We start from the raw sequence: 26,000 nt of genomic DNA, 5'->3' as shown, positions 1-26,000 counted from the left end.
GCAAACATTTATCAGATTTATTCAGTTCACATATTAAGATTTAACCCAGATTCACAAGTATTCAATAAGTAATCATATGCGCATAAAACAGTCTTATTACTCATACAAAAATGCCAGATTTGCGATAATTCAGATTTGACACAGATTTCTCAGAAGGAACTTATCTTTATTTCCACTTATCACCAGTACATCCAGATCCGCCCTGCGCACTCAGTTGCAGGGGTCCGCACACACAGTTGTGGACTCTTCTAGGCCTCTGCGCACATAGCTGCAGAGCCTCTATCCTCTACCCTCACCCTCGACTCGGACTTACAGATGCTTTCAGAATGCTTTTCTCAAAAACCCATTACATGACAGATCCAAAACCATACCCAAAAAGAACTGCCTTTCCCCCATAGAGTCGCGCTCTATTTATACCTATCTATGGTCCGCAGACTGACTTACTTCCTATTAATTTATATTATTTTTCGGATGGACAACCCTTTGGCTCGGTCTTTTACATTTCTCGCTCCACCTATTTCGGAGGTTTTCAATATTTTTATCCTACTTTCTAGGCTATCGGACCCAAAACTATTACGCGGGACCTCTGCTACCCAACATGGATACTATAGATGGAACAATATTTCGATCTCTATAATGCACAAAACACACAAAAGGTATGCATTTCAAATTTATATTTGGAACCCAATAAGTTTGTATGGTATTTATGCCTTTGCTCTCGTAAACAAATTTTCACTTGGTCAATTTTTACGGATGAAACGATAGCATATTAAAAGATACAAAGAGTAACACCTTCTTTATCAAATTGATAAATCTCAAACGAAAGGGTCCAATGGTGGAGTACATTGAGGAATTCCAAAAATTGAATATAAGGGTAAAAGATATTCCAGAGGAGAATAGGATTGATGTGTTCATAGGGACTTTAAAGGATAGCATCCAACATGAGGTTCGAGTTTGGGAACCTGATTCATTGGAGAATGCATTTAGGTTGGCAAGAAAAATTGAAAGCAAAATTATGGCAACAAGAAAGCCTACCAATCACAACTATAAAGATGGCTTAGCCTTCCACATCCTACAATGTTGACACCACAACAATTGGAAGAAAAAATAGCAAAAGGGATTTGTTACAGTTGTGATAACAAATACACTAAAGGTCATAAGTGTGCTGAAGAACTTATTTTACATAGATTGTGAAGAGGAAGAAGAAAAGAAACAAGGAATATCAAAAGAAGAGGATACACACCAGGAAGAAACCCTAGAGAAAATAGAAATGAATCTAACCATATCTTGTAATGCATTGGTCGGAATTACCACTCCTTAAACTATCAAGATAGAAGGACATATCAATAAGAAAAAGGTAATATTGTTGATTGATTTGGGAAGTACCCATAATTTTATTCATTGTAAGATAGTGAAGGAATTGAATTGCTTCCTATATTCAGCACCAGAGTGTCCAGTGATGGTTGTAAATTGAAGAACCATAAATTTCTCTGGAAAGTGCCATAATATCAAGCTATCCATGGGAGAATATATGTTGAATACTCCAATATTTTCCATTCCAATGGGTGGTGCTAATGTTGTACTAGGAGTCCAATGGCTACAATATTTGGGTACGATAGCTTTTAATTTTCAAGAACTTTTCTTATTTTTTTTTTAGAAGGAAAGGAAGTTGAATTAAGGGGTATCGTAGGGAAACCAAGAAAGATAATCAATTCTAACAACATGACAAAGCTTCTAAAGAAAAAACAATGTGGCATAATTGCACAATTATGTTCGCTAGAGGTTCCCACATCGAAATCATCTATTTCTCCATATTCCCAAAAAGTCTTGGACAATCATGCCAAGGTATTTGAGACTCCCAAAGGCCTCCCACCTATTCGTGATCATGATCATGCTATTCATTTGATTCCGGGAAGTTTTCCTCCAAACATCAGGCCTTGCATATATTCCTATGCCCAAAAGAGTTAAATTGAACGTATGGTTGTAGAAATGCTAGAGGCTGGTATAATTCAACCTATTCAAAGTTGTTTCTCTGCTCTAGACGTATTGGTGCACAAGAAGGATGGATCATGGTACATGTGTCTGGATTATAGGGATCTCAACAAGCTCACTATTAAAGATAAATTTCCCATTCCTACCATTGATGAATTATTGGATGAATTGCATGGAGCAATTTACTTCACCAAGTTGGACCTTTATTCAGGATATCATCAAATGAGAATGAAGATGGAAGACATTTTGAAAACAACATTTAGAACTCATGAGGGTCATTATGAATTTTTGGTGATGCCATTTGGTCTTACCAATACACCTTCTACATTTCAAGGTTTGATGAATTCCATTTTAAAACCCTTCCTTAGAAAATTTGTGTTAGTATTTTTTGATGATATACTAATCTACAACAAGTCTTGGAAGGATCATGTTCAACATGTTGATAGAGTGCTCAAACTATTGGAGAAGAAACAATTATATGAAAAAGCCTCCAAATGTTTCTTTGGAGTACAAGAGGTGGAATATTTGGGTCATATTGTATCTCATGAAGGTGTTAAGGTAGACCCTAGAAAAATTAAATCCATTAAGGAATGGAAAATCCCCACATCCATAAAGCATCTGGGAGGATTTCTCGGGTTGACAGGTTATTATTGCAAGTTTGTTAAGAATTATGGGAGAATAGCAGCACCTCTAACAACATTACTGAAGAAAGATGCATTTTCTTGGACTCCAGAAGCAACGAAAGCCTTTGAACATCTTAAAGAGACAATGTGCCAAGCACTAGTCTTAGCTACGTGAGACTTCACAAAAACCTTTATTGTGGAATGTGATGCCTCAGAAAATGGAATTTGTGTTGTTTTAATGCAAGAAGAAAGACCCATTACTTTTGAAAGTCATCCAATCAAAGGAAAGTATTTACACAAAGGTATTTATGAGAAGGAAATGTTGGCAATACTACATGCACTTAAGAAATGGCGACCTTACCTAATGGGAAGACACTTCAAGGTAAAAAAGAATCATGATAGCCTTAAATATTTTTTAGATAAAAGATTATCTTCAGAAGAGCAGAAAAAATGGGTCACAAAGATGTTGGGTTATGACTTTGAAATCATCTACAAAAAAGGGAAGCAAAATGTTGTTGCAGATGCACTCTCAATAAAGGATGAGGATGTGGAAGCATTGCTTTGTGCCATTTCTATTATCCAACCAAATTGGATAAACGAAGCAAGGGATGAATGGAAGAATGATGAAGAAGTGTGGGAACTCATTCAAAAGTTGCAACAAGATCCTAGTACATTTGATACATTTAGCTGGAAAAATGATTCGTTATGGTACAAATATCGTTTATACCTCTGTAAGAATTCTCAACTCAAACAAAAGATTCTTCTAGAATTGCACACCTGTCCCTTAGGAGGGCATTCGGGATATTTAAAGACTTACCATAGAATTAAGAAATAATTTTTTTGTGATGGCCTTAAATCTGATATTCAAAAGTTTATGGCGGAATGTTTGGTTTTCCAACAAAATAAAGTTGAGACAATTAAGACCCTAGGTCTATTACAACCTTTATCCATTCCAGGTCAACGTTGGGAGGAGGTTTCAATGGATTCTATCATAGGTTTACCCAAGTCCGAAGGAAAGAGTGTCATCATGGTGGTAGTTGATAGAATTACCAAGTGTGCACACTTTTTGTGCATTACTTCATCCATTTAAAGCCAGTACAATTGCTACCGCATTTATGGAAACAATTCAAAAGCTACATGGAAACCCAAAGATTATTGTAAGCGATAAAGATCTTATTTTCACTGGAAATTTTTGGACATAATTATTTTCCTCTCTCGTTACTCAGTTAGCTCACACCTCATCTTATCATCCTCAATCCGATGGGCAAATTGAGATAGTGAACAAATGTTTGGAAGGATATCTTCATTACTTTGTATCTGATAAACAGACACAATGGGTCAAATGGTTGCCTTTGGCGAAATGGTGGTATAACACTTCTTTCCATACCGCAGCAAAAATGACCCCATTTATGGCACTTTATGGATATCATCCACTGTTCATCACATCATATTTAAGAGAAAATTCTAAGGTTCAAGCAGTGGAAGATCACATTGAGCATCAACAAAAAGTTCTCCAACTCTTAAAGGTAAACCTGACTTTGGCACAGAATAGAATGAAACAATAGGAAGATCAACATCGCAGCGAAAAAAGTTTTGATGTAGGTGACTGGGTATTTCTGAGACTACAACCATACAAACAAATGTCCCTCAAGCAAGCTAAGAAGGATAACAAATTATCACCAAAGTATTATGGTCCATACAAGGTGTTGCAAAATATTGGTACTATGGCATACAAATTGGAACTTCCTGCATCTTCCCAAGTGCACCCAGTTTTCCATGTTTCATGCTTAAATAAGGTTATAGGTGACAATCTCCCAGTTCAAACAATATTACCAGAACTTGACGAGGAAGGAAAAATCATATTGGAACCTAAAGCAGTCACTAAAACAAGAACTCGATAGCTACTAAATCAATCAATTTCAGAGTATCTCATCAAGTGGAAGAAATTGCCCGCCGAAGATTCCACATGGGAGGATGAGAATTTTATACAGAAGCATCCAAAACTACTCAAGCATTGAGGACAACACGTTTTTTAAGGAGAGGGGCATGTTAGGTCCCTATAATACTAGTGTATTCCCTTATTATTATTGTCATTGTAGCCCCTTATTATTATTGTGTGCCCATATTGTCCCCATATTGTTATTATTGTGCCCCATAGAAGCCTACTATTGTTATTATTATGCCCTTACATTATTATTATTATGTCGGCTCTGATTATATTGTGACCCCTTAGACTCCTATATATAGAAGGAGGTCTTGTCATTTGTATCATCGAAGAATTGTTCATTTATGTAATGTAAAGGAGGTTTTTCCCTCGAAGAGGCTGATTTTGAAATCGTTGATCTATCATGTCTTCTAATTTATGAGCTGTTTGCATAATATGTTTTCTGAGTACACATCTTAGAAAAACACCATCTTTGCAATATACCATAGGAAGACCTGTCACCATATTTTCTTTACACAGATTTTGAAGGGAGAGATAGTTTAACTCGCTAAATCGCTCATGCCAAAGTTTGCTCACTTCATCATTATGAGCATCAAATACTGAGGGAAGACTTGATGAGCCAAAGTTGTTAAACTTATACAACCTTGTAGAATCATCAGCAATGTCAGTAGCTAAAATCTCTCTAGGATCTCTTAGGTCCTTAATTACAACATCATGAGGTGAAAATTCAATGGGTTTACCTTCACCTAAATGTGTTATCTGATATACAGATAGAAGGTTGCAAGATAAGGTAGGAAAACATAATACATCATTAAATTGACCATTGTCTAGATGAATAGTTCCACTCCCTACAAACTAAGAGATCTATCATCACCAACATATATATTTTTGGTGTTATAATCATTTAAAGAAGAAAACATAACTTTGTTTTTTTCCATGTGATAGGAAGCTCTAGAATTAATGAGCCACTCATGAGAATGAGAAGAAGAAGATACATTTAGTGCATAACTAGACCAAGATGCTTTACAACCACATGCAAAAAGTGTTATTCCTAAATATGAAGTTAAAGTTGAAGAGTGTTCCAAATGGATGTTATGTTTCTTCATTGTTGCTTCCAAGGCTTCCATCTTCTTAAAGCATTTGGATTCTAAGTGGCCATCACGATTACAAAAGTTGCAATGTCTATCAGTCTTCTTCCCTTTGTTTTTAGTTGCCTTATCATTTTTTTGAGTTTGTTTTTCATTGTGAGATTGAAATTCCTTAAGACCATTCTTTTTAGGATGTTGCTTCTTAGGATTCTTTGAACTTGGTTGTTGTTGGGCTGCTAAGGCTTTCTTAGAATAGTTTACAGTATTAACAAGATCAAGATGTAAGAGTTGTTCTTGCTCTCTTATTAAATAATCACAAAAGGCATCAAAAGAGGGGGACTTGTAGTCTTATCCTTGAGAAATAAAAGTTTCTCTAGTAGAATGGAAGGTGGAAACGAACATAGATTAGGATGGTCCTAAATTAGTAAGAATGGAATAGATAAGGCTACCATCTTCTTTCTTAACCTTAACACCTTCCAAGAGAAGTCTAAGGGACTTGAACATGGATAAAAAATATTCAATGGAATAAAAATTATTGGGGTCCAACGTAAGCAACTCATTTCCAAGTTGAAGGGCTCTAATTTCATTTTTAATTCCAAACACTTTATTGAGTTGTTTCATTGCTTCATCAGGGATATTAATTTCTGTGATATAGAATCTAAGGTCTAGAGAAATAGACATCCTATCAGCCCACGTGCTTGATCTTGCTTATTTTCCTATTTGGCTTTCTTATCTTCATCTTTAGGTTTAGACTCTTGTCCTGAGGCTATTCTATAAAGACCTTTACTTCTAAGTAAATCCACGATGTAGGATAACCATTGGAAGTAGTTGGTGTTGTCAAGAATAATTAGGCATGGACTTTCCATTTTAAAAGAAATTGAAGTTGTATATGTTGAAACTAAGTTTTCCAATGGAAAGATCTCAAAAAATTAGGCCGATCAAAATAAACGGCGCTGAAATCGGCTTCCGGATGAAGAAGTTATGACTTTTTGAAGATGTCGATGAACCACGTAAATGTTGGAAGTGAATGATAATGTTATATTTTAAAAAATCCCCCCCACCCCTCCTAACTTAATATAATTATCTCACTTAAAAAAAAAATTACTTTATGTGACCCACTTTTATAAATAAGTGAAATTCACTTTTACAATGGTATTTTATGAGCTATCCACTAAATTGTAACTTAAATAAAAGATAGAGTGACCTTAGAATTATAACTCACTTTTTATAAGGGTGAGAACACTTTTACATAAAGTAACTTTAAAACATAAGTTACATGTGCTTTTTTAAAAAGTGACTCAACAAAAAGAAAGAGTTCAACACAAGACCTCTATTCTCATACAGTAGCTTTAGACCAAGTAAGCCAATTTAAAAGGTTAGTAATTTTTGGAAAGGAGGAAGGGGTTTTTTTTTCTCACTGAAGATTTGGGGTGCGTGCTTACCTCAAAAACCTCTTTTTTCCTACAAACCAAACAAACAACCACACAAACCAAACAAACAAGCAAAAGTAACCAAGCCTTATGAATTTAAGTTAGATTTCGACGATCACACTAAGGCGCGGCAGAAAAGAGCATACGCATGAGAAAAACCCTTTCTTTTTGTTTCTGGTTTGCCTAAATCGCATAGAGTCGCAGGGAAAAGAGCATATGCATAAATGAAAGGTATAGATTTGGTAATATAAATTTTTTTATAGAGGACTATAAATCGAAATAAATGGAGAGACAAATAACTATAATTGCAAATAAAGATTGTATACCTCTAGATCTTAAAAATGACGTAGCTAGGGCTTCCAGAAACCTTTTCACGTGAAACGAAAGGGGTTCCTCACTAGAACAGATGCTCCTAACACAATAAAGCAGTCCTATCATCCCGAAAGTGGTCAGAAATAGTAGATCTAGGAAACGACAGTCGGATGCAGTTGTACCGGCTTTGGATTTGGATCACCAATGGATGCGACCCTCGAATAGCTCTAATACCATGTAGGAATGTACAGGCTAAGTTCCTTAGATAGAACACCAAAGGACACCGCTCACAAACAGATCACAGATCAGTACACCAGTATTCTTGACGTGGTTAAAACCCTCAAAGAGGGAAACAGTCCATGACGTGAGCCAATGCGGCCACTTCAGATAATTTATTAATGTAAAAGAAAGACAATTTACATAAGCTTCTCTCATGAACGCTCAACTAAAAAATGAACCTCCATGCTATTTAAATAGAGATCATGGACCAATTGGCTGTTAAGCCACGTATAGAGTGTCGATAATACCAAGGCGATAATGAACCGCCGGATCTCTACATGTCTAGAACATATCGTGACCGTCGGATTGTAAGTTACAAAAAGTACATACTAAAGAAACACACTCTACATAACTATACACTAGACCACGTTATACTTAATTATTTCCTATGTGTCAGAATATCCTAACAAAAAAATTATATACAATTTTCTATCTATGGATGTTTTCTACTGATTCCACTCTCTTGTACAATGTTTGATGGTGATTCTATGCTTATGTTGTAGCGGCTACAACCAACCTCCAAAATTTTGCCTTAGCTTCGTTTTGGAGCCTCCCTTCCAACTTTTCACAGCACCTTGCCTTGCTTTGTCAAGTTCACAAGCTTCAGTGTTTTTCTTGCACAAAGGCAGCCTGTCGATCATAGCTTGATGCATTCCCCTCATAGGTTGATCGCTCGAAATTAGTCCAGCTACAGGCTGAGAAGCTCCCCCAAGAAATTGCACAATTCTAGAGGGAAACCAGCCTTCCCTCCAGAAATTGCGCAATCTTGACTAGTAGCCTACTGGGCTCCAGAATTGCGCAATTCTGGCAGTCAACACTCACAGTGAAAATTGTGCATTTTTCCCCAGCAGGGTTGCTCAGCCCAGAATTTGTGCAAATATGGGCAACAGTTAGCTACTCTGCCTAGAAATTGCACAAATCTCCTGGGCAGCTAGCCTAGCTCCTAGCCAGAAATGTGCATTTTCTCCCAGCAGTCAAGCAGTCTCTTGCATGTTCAGCTGAGTTGACTGGTTCCCTCTGTGACCAAGCAAAACTGACTTGCATGCATAGGCTGCTTCTCACAAGGCAGCATGCAAAGGCATCCCTTGTTTTAGGGATCTATGTTTATCAGTTGGAGGTTACATGCAAGGATCAGTTTAGAAACCTCCCACAAAGTGTGGTTCTCCCTAGATTTGTGGCATGCACATCACAACCTCGATGTTATAAAAAGATCATCAACTGGACACTGCAAAGCTCACTCCTCACATCAACCTTGCATATCTATCATCCCACATCACATCTAGGAGCAGTTGGCACATTCAGCTCAGTTGTTTTGGGGTAAGCCCGCTTTTCATGCCTTGTTTTGCATTTCTGTCGCTTTTTATGTTTTCACTTGTGTGAGTATTGTTTGCTTGATTTCTTTGAATGCTTGTTGTCATTTACATATATACTAGCTTGTCCTAGCACTGTTTCAGTTTTCGTTGATATCTCACTGTTGTCGCATGCATGAAATTTTCTTTCACGAACAATTGCTGATTCGACGACTCGCCTCACCTACATGCATTTTGTTCTGCTTTCTGAATATGTAATTCATCATTTGCATGCACAATCATTCACTTATGCTTACACTTAGTATCACCATGCATTTGTACTCACATTAACTTCCAGTTGCTCGTCGACGAGTCTGGGCAGCCTTGGCTCGGACTCTGCCTCACCAAGAGCCTCACCAAGGTAACATTGCGCAATCCTGAGAGTGAAGGCTCTGTCTTCCTCTCAGAAAATGTGTATTTTTTCCCAAGCACCGTCCTCCAGGATTATTTTACGCATTTTTGAGGGGCAGTGACTGTTGGCCTAGAAAATTGCACAATGCAGTCAATAAGCCTGTAGCCATTGCAAGTTGAGATTGAGCATTTCATAATCCCAGCTGTCAGCAACCAGACTGTACTGTGCATTGCGCAGTTCCAATAGTCAATAAATCTCTCAGAATCCTAAACTGTGCCTTGTGCAGTCTTGGCAGTCACTCTCCTGACCTCCCAGCCGAAATTGAGCAACCTTCATGATCAGTCACACAGGTATGTTGCAAGTCAGTTCTCAAGTTCATTTTCGTTTTCAACTAACAGATTGCTTGCCATGAGTGTTTCCATGTCTCTAGGTATTGCAGGTGTTCATCTGCCTCTCAGCAGTGCAGGTACGATGGTTTCAAAGAGAGTAGAGTCGAAGACATCGTTTAGAGCACACCTGGAGATGCAGTCGATCAAATGTCTATGAGATTTTCTACTCACGAAGATATCAAGTTGTTCGTAGCCAACAACATCAAGATATCACAACGAGTAGCATAATGAACATCAGTTGAAGGCAGCATACCGAACGCAATGAATGCATCAAATGCAGTGAACACAGCGAATGCAGCGAACGTAATGAATGAGACGAACACAACGAATGCAGCGAACGCAAGAAATGCAATGAATGCAAGAGGAAGGTTGTTGAACCCACACAGAGGGAGAACAACGTTGCAAGATCAAGCAGATTCACTGATGATGAAAGCGACTTTGGAGACTCAAGCTATGAGGTGATGGTGCAACATGAAGATTGTGTGAAGACAGAGAATGGAACAAAGAAGGAGTTGCATGTGCTAAAGAAGAAACTCAAGGAAGAACATGAATTTGCACAGACAAATGAATGAGTTGCAACAGGAATAGGAACATCAGTGGCGTGACATGCACTCACGGATGAAACTACGCTCGTACAAGTTAAAGATCCATCCCAGCAGCTGGCAAGGAGTAGACATGGTGAGCAGTGTTGTTGATCGAATTCAAGAGATTTAGAAGCATGCATATCATTGTGCACATGGATGCAGTCCAACCCATTGAGCACACTCATCAAGGCGAAGACAAAGAAGCAAGTCCAATTGGAGCTGAACATGTACTTTGGCAAGTTGATGTGCATGACCACCAGCACACACTTGAATATCAACACGGACACTATGCATCAATGTGTTGCCGGTTCAGCCGCACCTAAGAATACCATGCGCATGTTAGCAGATGATTTGGATGAAGGAGCCGAACCAATGCACTGGTTGCAACAGAGGCAAGATTTCACTTCAGCAAGATGTCACCATGGGGTGCATGCACACCATCATGGAAGACTAGGCTTGGCATCAACTCACCACCTTCACCGTCACAAGCATGCCAAAGAGTTGGTCCCATCACAACGGACCAAGTGTCAGTGATGTCTTGCATCGATTTCTCAAGCCATGTTGTCTCACATGAGTACATGTGCATTGTAATGTAACGTCATGTCAAGTGTAAGTCAAGTGTCAATAGTTGGATGTAACAGTCATAGAGTAAATGAAGAGTCATGAGGGTAGTTGAACTGTCACAAAGGGGAATGTCAAGGGTCACTCCACCCTTTGCTATAAATAGTCCCTCATAACTCATTGTAAGGGATTTTGGTCAGCCAAGATTCCGATAATACTATTTTGGAGAGAGCTTGGATAGTATTGTAGCGTGCCTTGGCTTCTCCAATGCACAAAGCTAGTACATCTCTTTGGAGGAGCAGGCGGATGTGACTGTAATGTTACACTCTTGGGGCTAGCAGGTTTACATGGATGTATTGTATGATTGGAACTTACACTTCTTTATATAATAAGAGCCAGCACGTTTTCATGCATATGTTGTTATTGTAGTTGGACTGTTCCGGTTGCTGTAGAAATGTATGTTGTTTAACTTAAGTAGTTGTGTATGAACACTTTTGTATGCAATTATATGAATCTTATTGAAAATGTGTTGTTTGTTTAACCATCACTTTGGATTGTCGGACTGACCTGCTTTCCATCTTGTGATGCATCTTCGCTCATGTGTTCCCTTCCCAGTTGAGTACACTTATAGGTTGCCAAGGGGTGCACTCACCTCAACCCACATATTGTTATAGACATATTTGGGCACTGCAACCCCAATCACATATGTACATAAATGAAGGGATTCTAAACCCCTAAAAGTTTTGTTTCATACCCTAAAGGAACAAGGTCAGCTGATTACATCATCTCCCAGAAGTTCTCCATGAAAAACTACTCAAAACTAGTCAAAACAGGACCATACATACTGCTCCATGCATAGGGTGTGATGCATATCACCTATTACACACAGGGGTGCAATGCATACTGGAAATACCTTCTGTAGGGTGCGATGAGCGAGAGAAGACAAATGGCAGAAGCAGTTTGCTAGGTGGAAACCCAGAGAATCTTCTAGAAACTGCTCATATGACACTTGCCTCTCTGAGTTCACCCGGGGATGAGTAAGAGATCTGAAATCTCCAAGTGGAACCAAGAACTATCAGTGAAATGACACTAATCAAAATCCCAGAAGCTAACTCACTCTCCTAAAAACATCTATATATGGATCCCTCATCCAAGAGATCCAGAGGGCTAGAATTTTGTAATTTGCAAGGAAGTGTTGTTGGTTTCTCTTTGAAGACATTTTTGGGTGATCTTGCTTTGTATGAGGTGAAGAGGGCTTTCATGCTGGGAGGATGATGCTGGATCAGACATCCTAGTTGTAATCCTCTCTTCTACTACTTCTATCAATAAAGCTATTTGAATTTTCCTCCATATGCATGTATATCTCTGAATCTTGTTCGTGTATGCATTTATATGGTTAATGTACATCTGATCCTACATTATTTATGGTTATAGATCTCTATGCTTTGATGGTATTTTTCTGCCTTGACTCTACAGTTGTTCTTTGAAGCGGGACAAGCGAGAAAGGAGTGGCGAAAGCTTTATCAAAGGAGAGAGGAAACAAGCAAGGAGACTAGCGAAAGACTGAGGTTGGTACTCTCTGCTTCTCTCTCATCTATCTCTCATAAAGGAAAACACAAGTAACTTTAATCTGTTTCTAAGATAAGTACCCATATTAGTGGGACTAGCAGCTCTCAATGGACACTAGTTTTCTCGATAACAAAATGGCGACTCCACTGGGGAATGAATAGTTTGTTTGTTTCGTTACTGTTGTTTGCTTTATAAACCACAGATGCAGCCTGAAGTCAAGCCAGCTAGCCTTCGAACTGCTTTTGCTATGCAACTGCAAAGGAGATCAACGCTGCTTCAGTCAATCTCCTGGTTGGTTTATGAATTGAAAATCTAGCTTGCAAATATCCTAAGTGCCTTGGTGGTAGCTCAAATAACCTCATTAGATCAGCCCCTGTACTTTGTGTTTACTGCCTATCATTAGCTTAGCCTAAACCCCTGAACTTAGCTGCAAACTGTGAGCAAAAACCAAGCTCAGTCTCGTTCCTAGACCATCACACTGTCTCTCATTGGAAGTCTGGATGCATCGCACCTCCCGTGTGTTGTAGGTGAGATGCATCCCTGTTTCCCTATGTTACAGGTGCGATGATCAGATGAGACTGTTTCTGCCTCTAGATTTTGGTTTTTTCTTCATTGTCTTCAGCTTTATTTAGTAGTTTTGTTGTCTGTGATCAGTATATCACTGTTGAAACTCCCTTCCTTTGCATTATTCAGCCTCCATTGATAAAGAATTGTGAATTTTTTTTATGTATTTTTCATCATTTACAGTTCTCTTGTGCAAACAGTAGCTTAATCGAATTGTCGTCTTCTAATTTGAAAGTGTCGCAAGTGTCGTTTTTAGTCAAAGAAAAGAGTCTTCCTCTTTTTGATAGTCGATTACACTTTTTCCATTGTATTTGATTTGAATCATTAGTATTTCAAGTGTCGAAATCAATTTTGAATTCGAAATCACAAAGTGTCGTCTTGGCTTTACTTTCATTTTTTTTAAAAGAAAATTGTTAGTATTGTTGCTTTGAAAGATGATAGTTCAGATCTATACTTCGTTTTCTTTTTGTCATTTTCACATTAAGGAAACTGAAAAATAATACATGCATGTGCATTTGCATTAAGACTGCATGTTGAAGTTGATTTAGGAAAAGTGCATCTAGTGTGTGCTCTCTGCTCTATGTTGAAAGAATTTCATTTCTCTTTCCTTAGTAGCTAGGATTTTCACTGCAAAAAGAAAATAAACGACTATTTATCATCTTAGATTGCATATTTAGGAATTGTATATCTACATCACACAGTGAACCAAAGGAAAACTTCTTAAGAAAGATCAACTATAAAATAAACCTCAATGAACATAAAAATGCTTTGGAACCTAACACACAACATTTAGAAGTCTAGGCTAGAGACGTATTCCGGCGTCGTAAAGCCTGGTAACTATCGCTTTCATCATAGGTTGAGTGATTCCTCCTCTTTGAGACGACAAGTGCCAGTACGGACTTGTGCTCCCACGTACCGTCAAGTATATATTGGGAGACCACAATAGGCTACATCCTTTATCCTTAGGAAGCCGTGTCTACCGCCCTATTGATTGCAATGCACTGAACACAACATTCGGGAAGATTGACTGCCGTACCGTAAAAAGTATTCTGCAGTTTTGCAATTGGTTTGGTAATCCCTCTGTCTAGATTTCCAGAGTAGTCACTTTCGTTCATTTTCAAACTCCTTAAAAGAAAAGGTCCATCTGAGCACTTGTCAGTTCAAGCTCATTAAAAATTGAAGACGACTAGAGTCATATTTAGCTTTTTCTCAACTCTTAAAAATTGAAAAAGCAAGTTGTGTCAAAGTGCAATAAAATTTATTTTTATTGAAATAACGTCATTGTTCCCTCATTGGTCTTTAGGTTGAGAAATGAAGTCTACCAATCAAGGATTTCCCCTTGGGGGAAATCCTAGTCCCTTCTCCTCTTGGGGGGATGTTGGTGCTCCACACATGGCCACATTGTCCCTTCTAGGAGTCACAATTGGCCTGCCCGTATGGATTTTCTCGACCTCTGTCATTCAAAACACCATGATTCCTTAGCAATCTAATCAACAACCAGATGAAGTTTCTCTCCAACCTTCTACTTCGTTTTTTTCTCCCTCTCCTTCTTCCTCTTCACTTGGTGAAGCTAGTAACACTAAAAACCAAGTAACTGAGAAGAAGAAGAAAGGGAAGGAGAAGAACAAGAAGAAGCCAACGGTGAAAGGGGGCAACCATGCATTGTCTAGCGAAAATCCACACACTGCACAATTGTTATAGACATTTTTGTGCCTTACAGCTATAAGCATGAAATGTCCATAAACCAAGGGATCCTAAGCCCCTAAAGAGGTTGTTCCAGCTCCTAAAGAAACAAGGTCAACAAATTATAGCTTCTCCCAGAAGTTCTCCACCAGAAACTGCTCAAAACTAGTCAAATCAGGATCAATTCAGATGCTCCACTAGTTGGCTGCGTTGCAAAGCACCCAAATACACTGGCTAGGTGCATTGCAACGCACTTGAATGCACTACCAGGGTGCGTTGAGCGGGAAATGATAAGTGGCAGAGTCATTCAACGAGGTGGAGAGACAATGGAAGCTTCCAGAATCTTCTCCAATGACACTTGCCTCACTGAATTCGACCAGTGATGAGTAAGAGGCTCTCAATCTCCAAGTGGAAGCAAGAACTGACAGAGGGAAGGACACTAGTCACAGCAGAGGATGACTCATCCTCTTTCTCTACATCTATATATGGATCCCTCACCAAGAGATCCAGAGGCTGGAATTTTGTACATTGAAGAGAATTACTGTTGGTTTTGTGATTGACATCAGAGTATTGGGTGATTTATGCTTTATTGGAGGTGAAGAAGGGATTCTATGCTGGGAGGCTGATGCTGGATCAGGACTCATCGGTTGTAACTCCTCCTGGATCTTCTTGTTTTATCAATAAAACTACTTGAGTTTCTCCTACATGCTTGTATATCTGATGTGTGTTATATTTGTATGTTTAGCTTAAATCTGATCCTAAGCTTTTTATGAACATAAATCTATGTCTTTGTGTAGTTTCTCTCTTCTGTGAACTTGCAGGAACTTGGTGACACTGGACAAGTGAGGGCGCAGATCGGTGGAAGCTGACAAAGAGAGGATAGATTGGATCGAACAACTAGCGCAAGACACAGGTCGGTTCATCTTAATCATCTTTGTTTATAGTTCATAAAGAAGAATACAAGAGTAGTTTTCCTTGTTTGTTTCTGAGGTCACTGTCACAACCCTGTGGGATAGGGTCGTTCTGAATGGACACTTTTCCCGAAAACAAAATGGCGACTCTGCTGGGGATCGTGTCTAGTTAGTTTATTTGTGTTTCTATTGTTGTTCATATCATAAACTTAGGAGTGGCGAATCGAACTGCATTTGCCATTTACAAATGCAAAGTAGACATCTGCTACTCAAGTCCATTCACTAGGCCTGTTTATGATCTGAAAACTTGACTCACAAATGATCTGATTACCCTTTGTGATAGCTCTCAAACCTCTTGTAAATCAACCCTCTGATTGTGCACATTTGATTTCTTTTTATCCGGCCAAAAACCATAGATTAAACTGCAAACCGTGACCCAGAACCCAGAGAAAATTCTCGTTTCTGCTTCAGCGCAGGCTCTGTGAAGAGACTCTGCATTTCAGCGCAGTTCCCGAGAGGGCTACCTGCGTTGCAATTCAGTTTCTCTGTGTAGCAGGTGCGTTGATCAGCCTAGCCCTGCCTAGCTGAGGTTCTTTGCTCACTTTTTCCAGTTTTGCCTCTGATTTTTGCAGCCTGTGATCAGTGTGTTTGTCTGTCTGAAAACCCCTTTTTCTTTGCCTTAATTCCGCCTCAGTTGTATAAAAGAAATTGTATTTGTTTTTGTGTATTTGTTACGTCATTTACAGTTTCCCATTGCAAAAGTAAACTGATCATACTGTCGCCCTTAGATCTAGATCTGTCATAAGTGTCGTTTTGATCTTAGGAGAAAGTTTATTTGCTGTTGACAGTCGATTACGCTTTTACTTTTGTCTTTGGTTTGAATTTGTGAATTTCTAGTGTCGAAACAAGTGTTTACTTCAAAATCATAAAGTGTCGTAATCATCTTTACCTTTTGATTTCGAAAAGAAGCTTGTTTGTGTTTTTCACTTGAAATCGAATTCAAATTTGTACAACAACTTTCTTTTTAGGCATCAATATTAAGAAAGTGAAAAACAAATACATGCACAAGTGCATTTGCATATTGACAGTTTGTATGGCTTGATTTAGGAAAAGTGCATTTACAGTGTGCTCTTTGCTCTTTGAGAAAAGATTGTGTCTTTCTTTTCCCCTTGTAGCTAGGATTTTCATTGCTGAAAAGAGAAAAGCTTGCTTATCATCTTTAGATTGCATTTTAGGAATTACATCTACATCTCGTGGTGATCCCAAAAGGCAAACTTCTAAGAAAGATCAACCTAAAATAAATTCAATGAACTTAACAATGCTTTGTAACTTAACGCACAACATCTATAGGTCTAGGCTAGAGACGTATTCTGGCGTCGTAAAGCCTGGTAACTGTTGTCCTCACTGTTGGTTGGGTGATTCCTCCACTTTGAGACGATAAGTGCCAGTACAGACTTATGCTCCCACGTACCGTCGAGTATATATTGGGAGACCCCTATAGGCATAAAACCTTTATCCATAGGAAGCCGTGTCGGCCGCCCTACTGATCGCAATGCACTGAACACAGCATTCGGGAAGATTGACCGCCCGTACCCTAAAAAGTATTCTGCGGTTTTGCGATTGGTTTGGCACTCCCTCTACCTAGACCTCCAGAGCAGTCCCTTTCGTTCCTTTTCAGACTCCTTAACGGAAAAGGTCCATCTGAGCACTTGTCACTTCAGGCTCATTAAAAATCGAAGGAGACTAGAGTCATCTTTTGTTTTTTCTCGACTCTTTAAAACTGAAAAAACAAGGTTGTGTCAAAGCGTGTTAAAATTTATTTTAAACGGAATATTCATACCCTTTTCCTGCGTTGATCTTTAGGTTGAGAAAATGGAGCCTACCAACCAAGGAATTCCCCTTGGTGGAAATCCTAGTCCCTTCTCCTCTTGGGGAGATGTTGGTGCGCCCCATATGGCCACATTGTCGCTTCCAGGACTGACAATTGGCTTGCCAATTTGGCTCTTCTCAACCAATGTCGTTCAGAACACCACTATTCCTGAACAGTCGAATCAGTAGTTAGACGAGTCTAGAGTTACCCACCAACCTTCTACTTCCTCTAATTCTTCCTCTCTTCCTTCCTCTTCGCTTGACGGGACTGGTAAAGCTAAAAACAAAGTTCCTAAGGAGAAGAAAGAAAAGAAGAAGAAAGAGAAAAAGAAGAAGGAGCCAAAGGCGAATAAGGGAAAACAAGTGTCGTCTAATGAAAATCCACACACAGCACTGACCAGGCCTAAATCGCCATGTGTCATTTGTAGAGGAGACCACTTTCACAGAGATTGTCCTTGCATCCCCCGGATATTAATGGACTGGTCTCCTCATTTGCACAATCCGGTGTCATCAACCTCTGGAGATCATGTTGAAAGCACACCGTCAACTAGTGAAAGTGAAGCCCCAGGACAAAAAGGGAAAGCTAGATTTCCCTGTAGACTGTGCAAAGGCGACCATGCCCTCCACCGTTGTCCCTTCTTAGATGAGGCTAAAAGAGTTTTGGATGATTGTCCGGTTTCACCGTTACGACTTCCTCCTAGATATAAAAAACTCTTGCCGAGTCCGTCACTAGTTGAGAATCCAGCTGGCGCGCTCAAGTGGTCGGCTGAAGCGTCTATCATTGAGGATAAATCAACTGAATCCATACCAGACGAAAGTCAAAAGGTCGAGGCGGCAGTTGACCCGGTTTTGCCTTCAGAGGTTTTATCTTCGAATGATACAGTCACTGAAGAGGATAAGGATGACATCGTCCAAATTCTCTTCATCAACACAGACTCCGACGAACATGGGGGCAATCTACCCATTCCTTTACCGCAGGAAGGAAGTTCGTCAGAGCCGTACCCGGCCGTTTACTCGGTCCCACCTCCAAGCAACCTAGTTGTATCCTTCGACTGGAATCAACTAGGCAGACCCTGTTTGCCAGCAAGCATACCATTCCGAATTATCGTTCAAATATATAGAATGGTCATGGCTGGTACCATCATAGATGAGGGGGCTTTTGTGAGTATCCTTTCCTCTAATGCTTGGAAAGTGCTTGGTTCGCCATCGCTGTTGCCTGAAATGAGAAATCTAACAGGATTTGATAAAGGAACCAGTCGACCTTTAGGGATCCTTCCCAATGTGCCCATAACATTGAGAGGGAAGACAGTTCAAATGAACGTAATGGTCGTTCAAGGACCCTTGGATTATAACCTACTCCTTGGACGAGACTATATTTATTGCATGGGAGCCATCATCTCCTCACTCTTTAGAGTAATGTGTTTTCCGCACGAAGGAAGAGTGGTCAAGCTCGTGGACCAGCTTTCATTTCCCGGATCACGCATCGCAAATAAACATATACCGCCCCTAAATGGTCTCTTCACGCAAGAAATGTCTCAAGTCCCAGTCCGTCCTCCCGATGAGCACGAGTAATCCGGAAGGATATGACTGAAACCCAGGGGGCATGCGTCCTGGTCTGCTTCAGCAGGAAAACTTCGGGTATAGAGTAGGTTTCCACGGGAGAATATGACTAGTCCGTACCACGTCCATGATTGGAAGAGGGGTTGTTCTAGAATAATATTCTCTTGTCAAAGTTATGAGAGTTGGTTGATCTCGCCACTCACCTTTGTCTATTTCGGTAGACATCGCCAAGGAAGTGTTTTGTTTGCACCGCAAATAGAGCAATCTTTGGGTAACCTGTAAGAGGTAGTACCCTTCCTGATAAAACGAATGTTTTGTCAGCTCGAATAAAGGGTGACCCTTCCTGATAAAATGAATGTTTTGTCAGCTCGAATAGAGGGAGACCTTGAAACTCTGTTTTATACCTGGGGGCATGCAAACCTTTTGGAGTGCAAGCAAAGAGCGGTTATTTATCTGTTTTTTTTTGGATTAGTCGTTTCCTAACTTGCATAAAGAAAGGATGTGGGGCAAAAATCTAAAAGTTGCCAATTTTATATGAGACATTCTTATCATATGACTGGATTAATCAAGCAGTTTTAGCACATAGTTCAAGCTCGTTAAAAAATAAACATAAGACATGAGCAAGTGTTTCCACCCGCGTTTAAGCTCATTAAAAAATGAACTATCCTCCGGTAAATAACCACCGTGAATGAAGATTTCAGCCATTAAAGCCTTGGTTGTGTTTGCACCATCACCTCCACTTTTCCATTGGCCGATCATTCACCTCCATTTGATTGTTTACCCATTTTGAGGAATAGCTGCGAAGAGTGATGTCACTAGCCATCCTTGTGACACTGCCGTGATTGGAAAATTCCAAACCTTACCTGGAATCAGCTGCTACCCTGTTTATCACTCGTTCCTCAAAAGACGAGTCTCCTTTAAGCTCTTTTCATCTGACTCGTAAAATATGAAAAGATTGCCGAGTTTTGGCCTTCCAGCTCGTTAAAGCGACAGGAAGAGCTATCCCTCCTCTAGATTTTAATCTTTTTGGACCTGATGGATTATTGCACAAAAAGATCGAGCACTTGTTTTGTTCGGCTCGTTAAAACTATCGAAAATTCATCCCTTCTGTATTATTTTATACTTTTTCGTACTTAAGGGATTAGATGACAAAAAAGGAATTTCGGAGTTACCTTTATGTACCCTTTCAAACTCTCTAAAAATGAAAAGGACCTAGTTATCTTTGTCGTTAAACTCGTTAAAAAGATTAATAGCGACAAATTTGTCTTTAGACGAGAACGATTTTCACTATCGCTAGGCTCGTTAAAACATAGCGATGGGTTTGCCCGAAGGGCAAATTATAGAACAAGCATATGTTATCCTCCTCAAGCTTGACAAAAATAAAGAGGTACTGGTCAGAAATGACTGGGGAAAAATTGGGAAGTAAACTCAAAGAAACTTTATTGGTAGCAAGTCGCTCTTGAACATGACACTTCCACTCCGTGCTTGAGTCGGGTTGGGTTGTTTCATTCACCAGTCACATCACCATGGTCACACCATACCATCCACATTTGGGGTAAATGCTACCGATCCATCACATAAGTGTCGCCGACATGTTCAAGAGAAGTCATCCAGAGAAGTCACCCGTGTTCCATCCACTACCATACATTATACTTCATTCCTTCATGACCTCCATCCTGAACCATATATCATCAGATCGTTTTCACCTCCATCAAAATCATTTGCTTCGTTCCGTGTCATTGATGTGGGATTCATTAAGGCCCTCCTTTGACGGATCGTTTCTTGTCGACATCAGCTCATTATCCAAGAAGTTGATCTAGGAACACCCCATTCAGTACTTTGAAGCTTGCATGCCTCAATGGCAAGTTTCTCACTTCCGGTGACAGGTATACATCAATGACCTTCGACCGAAAGATTTTGCGTGGTGTTCGACGCCAAGTCCTTTATTCACACCACGTGAATTGTACTGCAGTACCTTGTGGGTCATTATCATTATCGGTGATTCCTCTCGCGCTTGTTAACAGTTTACATCATCGACTGGTAATCAAGCGATGTCTTTCCATGTTCGACTTCAAAACATTTCTCACATGGATCGACTTGTACTTCGAGTGAAGATCGGACGAGATTGAAGACCCCGGATCTAGTTTCATCCATCCGGGCTGCGATATATATTCAGGAAAAATAAAAACATTGACATGTACAGCATTGCAGCACAGATAATCATCCTACCAAAAGGATGATGACTTCATCAGAATCATCAGTCTATCATCAGACGATTGTCTGCCCTATGTACATAAAAATGAATTTATAAAGCTGAGCATGGGAATGCCCGCCTCAGCTAGATCATGAAAACAATATGAAGATAATGTATTGTATTGTATCTTATTATAGGTCTCCTCCCCAGCATCAGAAGAACTTCGGATCCTCCTAATAAAGCATTTCACCTGATAAACGGCCTCATACTTTAGGGGGCAACTGTTATAGAAATTTTTGTGCCTTACAGCTATAAGCATGAAATGTCCATAAACCAAGGGATCCTAAGTCCCTAAAGAGGTTGTTCCAGCTCCTAAAGAAACAAGGTCAACAAATTACAGCTTCTCCCAGAAGTTCTCCACCAGAAACTGCTCAAAACTAGTCAAATCAGGATCAATTCAGATGCTCCACTAGATGGCTGCGTTGCAAAGCACCCAAATACACTGGCTAGGTGTGTTGCAACGCACTTGAATGCACTACCAGGGTGCGTTGAGCGGGAAATGACAAGTGGCAGAGTCATTCAACGAGGTGGAGAGGCAATGGAAGCTTCCAGAATCTTCTCCAATGACACTTGCCTCACTGAATTCGACCAGTGATGAGTAAGAGGCTCTCAGTCTCCAAGTGGAAGCAAGAACTGACAGAGAGAAGGACACTAGTCACAACATAGGATGACTCATCCTCTTTCTCTACATCTATATATGGATCCCTCACCAAGAGATCCAGAGGCTGGAATTTTGTACATTGCAGAGAATTGCTGTTGGTTTTGTGATTGACATCAGAGTATTGGGTGATTTATGCTTTGTTGGAGGTGAAGAAGGGATTCTATGCTGGGAGGCTGATGCTGGATCAGGACTCATCAGTTGTAACTCCTCCTGGATCTTCTTGTTTTATCAATAAAACTACTTGAGTTTCTCCTACATGCTTGTATATCTGATGTGTGTTATATTTGTATGTTTAGCTTAAATCTGATCCTAAGCTTTTTATGAACATAAATCTATGTCTTTGTGTAGTTTCTCTCTTCTGTGAACTTGCAGGAACTTGGTGACGCTGGGCAAGTGAGGGAGCAGATCGATGGAAGCTGACAAAGAGAGGATATATTGGATCGAACAACTAGCACAAGACACAGGTCGGTTCATCTTAATCATCTTTGTTTATAGTTCATAAAGAAGAATACAAGAGTAGTTTTCCTTGTTTGTTTCTGAGGTCACTGTCACAACCCTGTGGGATAGGGTCATTCTGAATGGACACTTTTCCCGAAAACAACAATCCAAACCTAAATCTCCATGTGTCAGTTGCAAGGGAGACCACTATCATCGAGATTGTCCCTGCATCCCACGGATCTTGAGGGACTGGTCTCCCCGCTACCTCTAATGATCATGTTGAGAGCACATTGTCAACTAGTGAAAATGAAGTTAATGGACAAAAAGGAAGATCCAAATTTCCTTGCAGACTATGTGAAGGCGATCATGCCCTCCACCATTGTCCTTTCCTAGACGAAGCTAAAAGAGTCTTGGATAATCGTCTTGCATCACCGCAACGACTTCCTCTTGGATACAAGAAACTCTTGTCGAGTCCATCGCTAGTTGAAAATCTGACTGAAACATCATTGTTGTTGATCGAAGCACTTATCATTGAAGATAAACCCTCTGAGTCCACACCAGACCAAAGTCAATAGGTCGAGATGGCAGTCGACTCAATCTTGTCTTCAGAGGGCCCACCTTCAGATGATACTATCACCAAAGGCAATGAGAATGACACCATTCAAATTCTCTTCATAAACACAGACTCCGACGAACATGGGGGAAATCTACCCATTCTTTTACCGCAGGAAGGAATTTCGTCAGAGATTTATCTGACCGTTTCTTCGGTCCCACCTCCAAGCAATCTAGTCATTTCCTTCGATTGGAATCTACTAGGGAGACCCTGCCTACCATCTAATGTACTATTCTGAATCATAGTACAAGCTTACGGAATGATCATGGTTGGTACTATCATAGATGAAGGGGTTTCTATGAGTATCCTTTCCTCCACTACTTGGAAAGCGCTTGGTTCGCCATCGCTTCTGCCTGAGATTCGAAATCTGTTAGGCTTCAACAAAGGAACCAGTCGACCGTTAGGGATCCTTCCAAATTTGCCTATAACTTTGAGAAGGAAAACCGTTTATCTGAACGTGATGGTAGTCCAAGGGCCATTAGATTACAATCTACTCCTTGGACATGACTACATTTATAGCATGGGAGCTATTGTTTCCTCACTCTTCCGAGTGATGTGTTTTCCACATGAAGGCAGGGTGGTCCACTTATTTGACTAGCTTTCATTCCCTGGTTCAAACATAGCTATTAGTCAATTGCCATCCCTAACTGGTCTTTTTACACAAGGAATGTCTAATCAATCTCCAGTCCGTCCACCTGATGATCGCGAGTGATTCGGTGATTATGACTAAAACCCAGGAGGCATGCGCCCTGGTCTTCTTCGGCAGAAAAACCCCAGATATAAGGTAGGTTTCCGCGTAGGAATATGACTAGTTTGATACCCCTGTCCATTTAGGAAAATGGATTTGGACTAGAAAAAGATTCCCTCGTCAAAGGTTATGTGATTGGGACTAACAACAGTCACCTTTGTCTATTTCGATGGACATCGCCAAGGAAGTGTTTTGTTTGCGATGCGGGTGGAACAATCTTGCTAATGCAAGAACTTCCATATGGTGACTTGGAAACTCTACTTTATACCTGGGGGCATGCAAACCTTTTTGTACGCAAGTGAAAATCAACCAGCGTAACTCTAACCTCGTAGTTTTACTAACTTCAACTGCTTAAGTTAGGTGATTGGTCTGATCCACCATTCATCTTTGCCAGGACCAATGAAAACGGCAAAGCAAAGGAGATTGTTTCTCGCCGAGAGACTATCCTATCTTAGTAGTTCTTTAACCTTTAGGAAAAAAGTTGGTCGTTCCTACCTTCAATGCACAAAGGCTCCGAGCAAAGTTGGGCATGGGGCAAGCTCCCTAAAAAATGAACCTACTGATGAGACATCCTTATTATACGACTGGCACGAGCATTTTTACGCAAAGTTCAAGCTCGTTAAAAAATAAACCTTGCCATGAGCAGTTTTACGTGAAGTTCAAGCTCGTCAAAAAATAAACCTAGCAATGAGCAAGTGTTCCCATAGATTTTAAGCTCATTAAAAAATGAACCCCACCTCTAGTAAATAACCATTTTGATCACATGACTATCAGCTTTTGAACCTTGGTCGTGTTCTTACCATCACCTCCACTCTTTTTTAGCCGATCATATGCCTCCATTTGATTGTTTACCCTTTTGAGGAACAGCTACAATGATTGATTCTATTAGCCACCTTCTTTACACTTTCGTGATTGAAAAAGTTCTAAACCTTACCTAGAACTAGCAGCTATCCATAAAACATCACTCGTTCCTCAAAAAACGAGTCTCCTTTAAGCTCTTTTCATCTGACTCATAAAATATGAAAAGATTGCCGAGAAATTGGCCTCCCCAGCTCGTTAAAGCGACCGGAAGTGCCATCCCTCCTCTAGATTTTAATTTTTTTGGACCTGAGGGATTATTACACAAAAAGATCGAGCGCTTGTCTTGTTTGGCTCGTTAAAACTATCGAAAATTCATCCCTTTCGTATTATTTTACATTTTTTTGGACTTAGGGGATTACATTATGAAAAAGGATCACTGGAGTTGCCTTTACGTCCCTTTTAGACTCTCTAAAATTGAAAAGGACCAAGTTATCTTTGTCGTTAAACTCGTTAAAACAATAGCGACAAACTTGTCCATGCAGACAAGAGCGAGTTTCACTGTCACTAGGCTCGTTAAAACATAGTGACGGGTTTGCCCGAAGGGAAAATTATAGAACAAGCATGTGTTATCCTCCTCAATCTTGACAAAAATAAAGAGGTATTGGTCAGCAATGACTGGGGAAAAAGGGAAGAAAACTTGAATAGCTTCATTGGTAGCAGGTCGCTCTTGAACATGACACTTTCACTCCGTCACCATGATTGAGTCAGGTTGGGTTATTCCGTTCACCAGTCATATCACCATTGGTACATCGTACCATCCACCTTGGGGTTAACACTACCAATCCATCTCAGTGTCACTGATATGTTCAAGAGAAGTCGCTCAGAGAATTCACCAACCTAGCCAATGTCTCATCCACTGCAATACCTTCACTCTCCATTTTTCATGACCGCCACCCTGAACCTTGTATCATCAGATCGTTTTCACCTCCACAAAATCATTTGCTCCGTTCCGTGTCGTAGATGTGGGATTCATTAAGGCCCTCCTATGATGGGTCACTTCTTGTCGACATCAGCTCATTATCCAAGAAGTTGACTTAGGGACAACCCTTTCAGTACTTTGAAGCTTGCATGCCTCAATGGCAAGTTTCTCACTTCCGGCAATAGGTTTACATCAATGGCCTTCGACCGAAAGATTTTACGTGGTGTTCGACATCAACTCATGTATTCACACCACGTGAATTGTACTGTAGTACCTTGAGGGTCATTATCATTATCGGTGATTCCTCTTGCACCTGTTAACAGCTTACATCATTGGCTGGTAATTAGGCGATGTCTTTCCATGTTCGACATCAGAACATCTTTTCACATGGATCGACTTGTACTTTGGGCGAAGATTGAACGAGTTTGAAGACCCTGGATCTAGTT

Source organism: Pinus tabuliformis, chromosome 7 (genome assembly GCF_031772625.1).
Source record: "Pinus tabuliformis cultivar Carrire ecotype Pingquan chromosome 7, CPIR1, whole genome shotgun sequence".
NCBI classification, from domain to species: Eukaryota; Viridiplantae; Streptophyta; class Pinopsida; order Pinales; family Pinaceae; genus Pinus; species Pinus tabuliformis.
Note: the sequence above shows the minus strand (reverse complement) of the source record.